This window comes from Mycteria americana, chromosome 3 (assembly GCF_035582795.1).
Source record: "Mycteria americana isolate JAX WOST 10 ecotype Jacksonville Zoo and Gardens chromosome 3, USCA_MyAme_1.0, whole genome shotgun sequence".
Classification (NCBI taxonomy): domain Eukaryota; kingdom Metazoa; phylum Chordata; class Aves; order Ciconiiformes; family Ciconiidae; genus Mycteria; species Mycteria americana.
In genome coordinates, this window is record NC_134367.1 from 37725348 (window position 1) to 37735881 (window position 10534).

Consider the following 10534-nt stretch of genomic DNA (forward strand, 5'->3'; position numbering starts at 1 on the left):
GAGCCCTTCACTCATATGTGCATCAACATTATGGGTTTAATGAACTGTCTTGTCACAAATCCTGTGAGAATAGCAGTCCTGTGGGGATAGCTGTTTGCAGGGCTTAGGTACAGAGCTTGGGATATATGCAAGAGACTTACCAACAACAGGGCTGTCCCACAACCGTAGGCAAAGTCAAACCCCTTTATCAACCCTTGCCTCCCACTCCCCTCCAGTAGCATCCGCGCTATCTGTGTTTCCATCACACTTGGAATGAGAGGAAAGGATGGCCATTCTGGTGTGGGAAACAGGATGAAACAGAGGGTGAGAGGCTTAAAACCTTCCATTCTTCCCTTTCCAGAGGCTAGAGATACTGCAAAAATACAGGACTCTTCAGTCTGGAGAGGAGACAGCTAAGGGGGATTTAAGAAAGTCATGTAGATCGTAGTCAAACTGAACTGTTACTCACTGAAATCTGCAATACTGGAACTAGGGAAATTCACTGAAACGAGTGATAGAGCATTTTAAAGAGCATATAAGAAAGTACATCTTTACACAGTAGATAGTGAGCTTCTGTAATTTGTTGCCACAGGGGGCTGTGGGGGCAGGTGGTATCAGCAGCTTCAAAAGGGGCTGGACAAATTCATGGCCAATGGGTTGATAGCCAGATACTATAGAAGATGAGCAGGGATGTACCATGTGATACAATGAGTTGTGGCTTATGGTGATGTGTGAGGGAATGAACTCAGAAGGTGGCAAGGCTCCCGTGCACTCTCTAAACAGCCTCTCCTACTGCTGCGCTCAGCAACAGAGTACAGGGCTAGGTGACCACTGGTGTGATCCATTTCTTACGTTCATACCGAGGAGGACACTAGCAATGGAGGAACCTGAAAGCCATGTCCCACACTTGCAAAGTACTGGTATGAGATAAAGTTTTCAGAATCCATCTGTTGTGGTTTAACCCCAGCCGGCAACTAAGCACCACACAGCCTCTCACTCGCTTCCCCCCCGGTGGGATGGGGGAGAGAATCGGAAGGCTAAAAGTGAGAAAACTCGTGGGTTGAGATAAAGACAGTTTAATAGGGAAAGCAAAAGCCATGCATGCAAGCAAAGCAAAATAAGGAATTCATTCACTCCTTCGCATGGGCAGGCAGGTGTTCAGCCATCTCCAGGAAAGCAGGGCTTCATCACGTGTAACGGTTACTTGGGAAGACAAACGCCATCACTCCAAATGTCCCCCCCTTCCTTCTTCCCGCAGCTTTCTATGCTGAGCATGACACCATATGGTTTGGGATATCCCTTTGGTCAGTTGGGGTCAGCTGTCCCAGCTGTGTCCCCTCCCAGCTTCTTGTGCACCCCCAGCCTACTCGCTGGTGGGGTGAGAAGCAGAAAAGGCCTCCACTCTGTGTAAGCACTGCTCAGCAACAACTAAAACATCTCTGTGTTATCAACACTGTTTTCAGCACCAATCCAAAACATAGCCCCATACTAGCTACTATGGAAAAAATTAACTCTATCCCAGCCAAAACCAGCACAACATCTCACACCATATTGTTGAGATTCAACAAGGCTGAGTGCCAGGCCCGCACTTGGGTCACAACAACCCCATGCAACGCTACAGGCTTGGGGAAGAGTGGCTGGAAAGCTGCCCGGCGGCAAAGGACCTGGTAGTCTTGGTCAACAGCTGGCTGAATATGAGACAGCCAGTGTGGCCAGGTGGCCAAGAAGGCCAATAGCATCCTGGCTTGTATCAGAAATAGTGTGGCCAGCAGGACTAGGGAAGTGATCATCCCCCTGTACTTGGCACTGGTGAGGCCGCACCTCGACTACTGTGTTCAGTTTTGGGCTCCTCACTACGAGAGAGACATTGAGGTGCTGGAGCGTGCCCAGAGAAGGGCAACGAAGCTGGTGAAGGGTCTGGAGCAGAAGTCTTATGGGGAGCGGCTGAGGGAACTGGTGTTGTTTAGCCTGGAGAAAAGGAGGCTGAGGAAAGACCTTACCGCTCTCTACAACTACCTGAAAGGAGGTTGTAGCGAGGTGGTGTCGGTCTCTTCTCCCAAGTAACAAGTGATAGGACAAGAGGAAATGGCCTCAAATTGTGCAAGGGGTTTAGATTGGGTATCAGGAAAAATTTCTTCACGAAAAGGTTGTCAAGCATTGGACCAGGCTGCCCAGGGAAGTGGTTGAGTCACCATCCCTGGAGGTATTTAAAAGACATGTACATGTGGTGCTAGGGACATGGTTTAGTGGTGGACTTGGCAGTCTTAGGTTTACGGTTGAACTTGATGATCTTAAAGGTCTTTTCCAACCTAAACGATTCTATGATTCTTTGGTATTGTAAGCATTGTCCATTCAAGACCAGGAGTCTGAGATAACTTCTGATTTCTGCTCAGCAGCCAAGCACAGCTGTGGCAGCAGCTGGATTGCAGTTTGGAAATGTGCCTGTGGGGACTGGCCTTACTCTCATTAGACCGAGGAGACAAGTCTCTGTGCTTGATGAGGTTGCCTTAACAGCCACAAATGATTATGTTTACAAAGGCTGTGAAGGGAAGCTACAGCCAAGTCCTTGTCAGTCTAAGCATGGAGAACATCCTTCCTGAATGCTTCCCTTGGCTGCAAGAAAACTGTGAGTTAATGTGATACTTTAATACTATACAGCTCCGCTTTGTAAGATTGCTTTGAAGCAATTCTGATTTACAGCAAGTAATAACACAGCTAATGAATTTTTTTTTTTAATTGAAGAGAATGAGCATAATCTAGTTATAACAACTTTAGAAGAGTGTGACCAGTTTTTACACTAAAGCCAAACAGGATGACCCAGCTAATTATAGTTCTGACAGCCTGATATCAATCCTGGGCAAATTAATGGAATGACTGATACAGGGCTTGATTCATCAAGAATTAAAAGAGGGGAGTATAATTAATACCAGCTAACAGGGGTTTACTGAAAATAGATTGAATCCTACTATGTTGATTTTTTTAAAAAATGAGATTTCATGTTTAATCTGTAAAGGTAGTAGAATAAATAAAAAATACATGACCTGGTATGTCGCAACACTTTGAGAAATCGTGCACATCTAAAGTGTAGTGATATGTACATGATATGTAATAAAAGAAGGATAAACTGTTTAACTGACAGTGCCCAAATGTAGTCATAAATTTGGAATCACCAGTGACCTGGTGCTTCTTACAGGTGCCACAGGGTTCAGCTGGGGGGCCTGGACTAGCAACAAAATTCTGATGCTAATGGTTTTTGAAGATCACACAAGAAGGTCTGAAAGCAATAAGTAACAAAGAGACTAAGGCAGACAGCAGCGTGGATTGCTCTTCAAGTGCGTTGAACATGCGCTTCAGGACAGTCTGAGGGAAATTGTACATCTGTGGGACCAAACATATAGGCAACGCTTGAGAATGGGGGAATCTGTCCTGTTGGGCAGTGGCTGTGAAAAGAAGTGGTGGATCGGAGTTGCAAAGATGTGACTGTGGCCGGTCATAAGACGTGGTGCAAGCTGCTGAGAAAGCTCGAGTAGCATTGCTGCACTGCTTAGTCTCCCCTTCTTGACTTCTTTATTTTGCTTCTGTAGAAATAGCTTTTCTATAACGTGCTCTCATCTGCTCACTCTCTGAGGGGTATAGCTCTTTTACCCTTAGCAGCCTCATCAGTGCTGGACTCTTTCGGGAGGAACACAGCACAAGTTTCTAGGACAGACAGGACGAAACGCCTTCTGGAGGAGCCCGTCTCTCTTCACTGAGAGAAGGTGAAATCTAGAAACTGTCTTAGACTAAGCCCCTTCGTTTTAGAGAGCTAAAATTGAATAAAATTAATCCTGCCTGATAACCGGCATTTTAGACATACTTAGAGACCACAAAGCCTTTTGAGTGTGAATGGTGATCAGACTATCTGGCACTGAAGTTGATTAAGCTTTCTTTCTAGTCAAGATAAAATGACAATACTCGTTAAAATGGTTTGAAGTGGTTGTCTGTGTTCCCTGGAGCTGCCTATGATCCTTCAGACCAAAAGAACTTACAATATTGAAATTAATATACTTTGTACCACAAGCACCCGCCATATGACATGAAGGGCAAAGATAATGTGTTACAGAAGCTAATACGCTGCAAATTATTTTCAAGGGCTCGAGTGAGTTCAGCAGCAGAAACAGGTAAATTAGAACATTTTTAGAAATGCATTAAAGGTGTTTTGAATTGAGAAGCTGAGAGAACATTTAGACAGAATTCAGCGAAACAAATGTTGGTTATAATCAAAGCTATGTATCGTAAAAGATGAACTGCTGATACAATGCGAAAATCTGTGCGATGCTGTTTATTGTTCTAAGTGACTACGTCTTGGTTAAATACCAGGAAATGATTGATCTCTCTTCACAGATGCTTTGTGAGTTTGGTTTTGGTGCATCATAAGCGATTTTAACAGCTGGGTATAGTTATTACAATTCACTAACTGAAACAGCAATTTTCTTTAAATATTTCTGATGACACAAATTAGCTCTATGGTTAGAGTATTCTTTTTCCTCAGGTATATTGCAGATCCATAGACCATATAGTAAAAAAACCATCTTTCTTGCACTTTGAGTGAAATCCTGTCTCAGTGAAGTCAACAAATTATCTTCAGTGGAGGTGGATTTTCATCTCCTCTCTCCACTCTTTCTGAGTTTTATGAACTTTGAATAATTACACAGAACACAGTAGTAATACTTGCCTGTACTTGCAGGGTGGGACCTATGCGTAGAGAAAATGGAGATCTCTCACAAGGGAATATTTATACAGCTTGCTCAGGGTTGTCAAGAAAACTGTGTTAGAACACTTTTAAAACTCTTTTAGCAGGAATAGTCTTATTTCAGACAGTTCCAAATGTACTGAGAGGATATTTGAAATATTTAATTCCATTCCTTTCTCCTGAATATTCATTAACTTCAGAAGAAAAATTCATACCATAAGATTAATGCCATAACTTTAGGACATCCATTGCTTGGAATGACTGGCTGGTAAAATGGCAAACCTTAACATACAGATAGTGATAAATATTGTGAAGTTCTACTCATTTTGGCCTCCAATTTGACTGAGTTAATTCAGCCTCCATGTAGAGACTATGCTACAATGATATTGCTACATGTTAAAGAACTACAGTGACATACATTTCAATGGTGTCTTTAGGTCCAGCCTCCTGCCATTCAGGGATCAGAAAAGTAACGGCTAACTTAAAAAAATATATACAATGAGAGTTATTCAGCATATCGAACTACTACGTACCACAAAGTGAAGCAGGGAGTAAATTAATGGGAGGGTTTAGTGATAAAAGTGATTATTGGTAATAGGAAATAGCTATGGTAATCTGAATTAAAAAAAAACCATGTACACTGAAAAACCCCGCAAATCTCAGCAAGCAGAATGATGTGTTTTTCAGAAGACCTTCAGAATCTGTTTGGAAAATTTTGTAGGTACAAGTAAAACTAGCCTATACCATCTTCCTTGGACACAAGACATGGAACTGAAGAGGACAGGGAATACTAAAGAACAGGTTTTGGGTTTTTTTTTCTGCTAAAGGAGACAGCTAGATGTAGAGATAACAGGCCATGCAGCAGCATTTACATATTTAAATATTTTGTAAATTGTTGTATCAGTTTGTGGTCCTATGCTCAGCTTAAAGGATGTTGGACCATTGAGTAACATGTATGTTGTATGTACAAAGGCAATGCGAGTCTGAAGAGGTTATAAATATAAATATGAGGAATGTCAATGCTCATATGTGTATTGAAAGCGTATTGCCAGCAATCATTCGGGGGTATGTATCATTTCATAGCTCATGAGAAGGAAGCAGGTAAGGATTTTTTCTTCAAAATAAAGCAACATTGCATGCATTTAAAATAAAAACTCCAAGTCTTCTCCATATTTATCCCAGCTGGAGAAGAAACTAGTGTGGGAAATTCAGTTACGCTGTGCACCTCCATGAAAACAGCTGATTGAAACTTCTTGGTAGCATGGAAGTAAACTTCCTACAGCCATTCCTCCGTGCTCCCATTCCTTACCGCAATTCACCACATTTAATGTAATTAATTTGGAAAGAAGGAAGAGCAGTTTTCCCGAAGGAATTTCCTGACTGGCAGCTGTTTTACATAATCAGTGTAGAAACAGCGGTGGTGGAGCACACTCCAGCTATTACCTCCTAATGGACATTTACTTTGCTTTACTACTGTTTTCCTCAGCAAGATAGCGAGGGAGATTCAATTTAAATTCCTTCCCCTATACAATTAATTCTTTAGCTAAGCATGTATTTTACAGAACCTTTTGCTTTGGGGCAATAATGAGCACCCAGTGCCCAGTCAGTCTGCAAGTCACCCAGGTATTCCCCAGAAATATCAGCATCGCAAACCAAGTATCAGTTCAAAAATCCTCCTTCCCAATGAGAAAATGGTAACATCTTAGATAGTGTTAGCTTTGTGTAACTGGGAACTAAAGAAAACACGAGGACCCCAATAATGTCTGTAAAATGATTTGTGAGTGCTGAGGGAAACGATATTAATTTTAATAATTATTCAAGCCTATTTGACTGAATTTGTGAGGTGAAATGGAAAAGCACTATAAAGAAAAATCAAGTAATCATTTGACACTTTTCTGTGGTAAAGTGTAGTGAAGATGGCGTGGAGAGTAGTAAATGTGTAATAAATCCAATATTTGATTCCTCCTGAATAATGTTTACGGAATTTGTGGGAGGAAAAGAATCACATCTTTCCCTCTTGGCTCATATAATACATAGGTGACGTGTGGAATGTGTCTCTAATTTTCCATGTTTGTTTTAAATGAAAAGCTGTGTATTTTTCCAATCTAAATTTGGAAAGAACCATCAACTTGGTAGGAGTTCCCCCTGCACACTGTACATGTTCAACAGTAGGTGGTGCTCCCAGGGTAGAAATGTACATAGTCTAAAATGCAAATTAAAGAGGGTTTACTGAGGAAGGAGAGCTCCTTGGGGTTTTTAATATGGTAACTGAAGAGTATTTACAGTGCGAAATCTCTAAAAAGATATTAGATATTATATTAACTGATTTTAAAATCCGTGCAACTACATGACCACTCAAACAAACATGGAAGATGTGCATTTTTCAGTCTGTTCTTTTTCTTCCAAATATTCACGCAACAAATTGTTCACTCAACTTATACCCTGACTATGGAATTTCTGTCCGTGCGCTTTATTGCCCAGATGTCATTCACATTTGCTGAGAATATAAGTATCAAATCCAAATTACCTATATGGTTTTCTCAGTTGTGAAGTGTTTAATCTGTTTTATTAGCAATTGTGCACTTTAAATATTCTTCTTGAATTACATCCTAGATTTATAGCACATACCATGGGATTCTTAAAAATCCTAGAATCTTTTCAAAGTTATAAATAGCAATAGAAGCTAACATTTTCTGTTGGGTTTCTTTGCTGTAGGTATTCTTCATTAATATATGTTTGCTTTTTAGTTTAGTTGCTTGAATTTTGTGATACAAATATGGTCTAACACATTCTTTACGTGACCAGAGAGCATCACATGGGGGGGACATAACTTAGTACATTCAAATTCCAGCTTGAATGGCATTGGCAGAGCATCCTACAAATTTTTAATAAAATATAGAACTAAAGGTAAAATTGCAGTTGAAAACAAACCACAAAGATCAAGTGTCCCAAATAGCTTTCAAAGAGGAGGGTGTTGTTTTTTCATGGTTTTTTTAGTTAACATTGGACTTTCTTTGCCTGTTTATATTTCTGTAGGAGTTCAACAACATTTGCATAATATAGTATTTGTTTATACACAATCTGACAAATCTGGTAATTTGCAAACAGTGTATTTTGTTAATTATAGTAGGTGCTTTGGCTATTTACGTATTTGAGCAGCTTGAGCTAAATTGAGAGAGTAAAATCAATGAGGCAGGAAAGTCCAATTAAAAGTACATTAATCAAATGCTCCCCAAATGTCTCTCCTCTCTAATACGTATTGTTGCACTTTATGTAGAGTGCCTGTTGGATGTCAATTGTCTTTCTGTATCTAATGCAGCATCTTGTTCAGTCAGTGTGCAGTAATAAATGTAATTGTCAAGTGCCTGGTTTTGGATACTTCATTTTATATTTTTATAGATTTTATAGTTCATTTAAATTTTAAACCATTCTTCTTTTTAAGATTAATTATAAGGCAGAAATAGCGAGCAATGAGAAAGTGACTAGCATGTTAAGAAATGACTGTTTAAAACACAGGCTGCTTTTGATCTACCATAGTTGCAGTAGACTATCTTCTGATCTGCACTGGAATAAGCAGACATAGACTCTGTTGGTTTTCACATAAAATTCAAAATAGAAAAGCACTTCAACAGAGCACTTACCATTTGTTCCCTAGATATCTGATGAACAATATTAGCTTGACTCAGCTTCTAGTATAACGCCATAAATCAACAATAGGTCTGTGGGAGCCCACATGAAAAGTTTATTTTGCTGTACTGATGCATGTCTCAATAAAAAAATAAGGATTTGCAGTTGTTCTGAAACAGAAATTAGGCAGTCAAGTAGTCTGAGAGCTGGACACAGAATTCCAGTTCTTTGCTCCATTGCAGCATCTTTATGTGATGCCAGGCAAGACTTTTAGGACCAGATCTCAAAAAGTGAAAAAAGGGACGTTAAAACAAGATTCATAGAGAATTTAGGATCTGAATCTGTTCTGTCTAATCCCAGGAGTGCCTCAATCCTGTTACGCCGTTCAGTTCCTTATATGCCTAAGACACACTCCTGTTTATTTTGAAAGCGGCCCTACTTTGAACAAGGCTGAGCAGTATGTGTCTGCCCAACTACAAGACCGTCCAGGGAATAGGCAGCGTTTGTCCCTGAGGTGGGGGTTTGTCTGGCAGGCATTGTCAGCACATACTGAAGGCGTGCTGACAAGACTGGGCTCCCTACAGAACCCCGCTGTGCTCACTATCGAAACAGAAACCCTGCAGGAGGGTACTCAGATGCTGCTATAGAGAAAGAAACAGAAGATTTCCAGAAAATGGTACATCAAAATCAAATATTTCTTTATCCATACAGGGCTGGAAGCTCCTGAGAGGAGTGACTGGAGCTGAAATTGTCTCAAGCTGGAGAGAGATCTGGAACTAGCACTTGGTTTAGGTTTCTCACTGTTAGACGATTGTAAAAGGTGAGCCCCATGGCCTTCTCCTCTTCGGTTCAGAAACAGGGAGAGAGAGAGAGAGGTTTTTTGAGTGAAAGGAGTGTAGGAGCCTGCCTGCAGAGGTGTGCTGTGGGTGCCTGCATCGCTGCATGAGGCATGGGAACCAGAGAAAAGGTGGGATTGCAGCCACACATGCTGTTCTCATCATCTCCTATATGTTAGTGCTACCCCGTGCTGCACTGGATGTGACAACTTCAGGTAAGTGCCTGAAAGGAAGTTCCACCAAGTTCATCCTTTGGATCCCTTTCTGAGCCACCTTGCCATGGACACATCTGCCTCCAGTTCCAGCCGAGCCAACTGGAGAGTTTTCACTCCCCAGCTGGCTTCTTCCACCCTCACTCCCCTTTGCATGCCCTCTCAATACAGACACACCTCCCTTTCTCTCCCTTTCCCTACCTCTTTGCACCAGAGGTTTCCATCCTCCTTAGCCTCCCAGCTGAGCTGCTTATGAGCCATTCCTGACAACAGGAGTCAAGTTGGCGAAGACCTACATTAATTCTGCTCAATCCATCCCAGATAATTGCACTTAAGACAAACTGAGGAGGGTTCATATGAACAGGTCAGATAGATAGACAGAAGATTTAAGGCACGAAGGCCCCATAGGCAGCCCTGCCGGTGACGAAAGAGTCCTTGTGGACAGAGGAAGGAACATCCAAATATATTTGGGCAGGAAACTTAAAGGTATTGCTTCACATGGGCATTAAACCTGGGCTCATCTTTAATGTTCTTCTAGCAATGGTCATTTTGCTGTACAGAAAAAAAAGCAGTCTGTTCGTTATTTCTATTCAAATGACTTACTTACTTACACAATTGTTTGCAATAGCTGAGTATTCAATAACATGCACTAATATTAACTGTTGAATTTCCCTTCAGTGAGAGGATTCTCAGGAGGAGCCTTCTGACTTCTGAATTAAGTTAAAAGGGCTTCATCATAAAATTTTATATAACTAGCGATGCAGTCACCTTTGGTGGTTGCATTGCCATAGAATATTTATAACTGGACAAACAGCATCCCATGTTAAGCTCAGCCTCCCGTGGGAGAAAGAGGGTTTACTGGAGTACATATTCAATATACATTATACCATTTCAAAGGATTAAAAATGTGGACTTCTGAACAGTAAATTTAAGCCTTCAGACTTGCTTTTCCTAGTTATCTTTAGCAGCTATCTTTGCAGCTCAGAGACCATGGTGTCCATGTTCCCTGGTTACGGAGCATGGAAACTGGACAAGTTTAAGGAGAATAGCCCTGAATAACAAAGCTTGAATGGCACCTTCAACTCAAAAAGCCCTTAAAACAATGATTACAAAAATCTGTGAAGAAATAACAAGATAGATCTTTACCA

The 10534-nt window shown here is 41.1% G+C and overlaps 1 long non-coding RNA gene across 1 annotated transcript in view; it reads left to right on the forward strand.

Annotated features, from left to right (window-relative positions):
- Positions 1 to 9111, forward strand: part of LOC142408145 (uncharacterized) — a 37227-nt gene extending 28116 nt beyond the window's left edge. The window contains exon 5 of the long non-coding RNA XR_012775169.1: positions 9050 to 9111. This is a non-coding gene — a long non-coding RNA (uncharacterized LOC142408145). The remainder of the gene's footprint in view (positions 1 to 9049) is intronic.
- The last annotated feature ends 1423 nt before the right edge of the window (positions 9112 to 10534 follow it).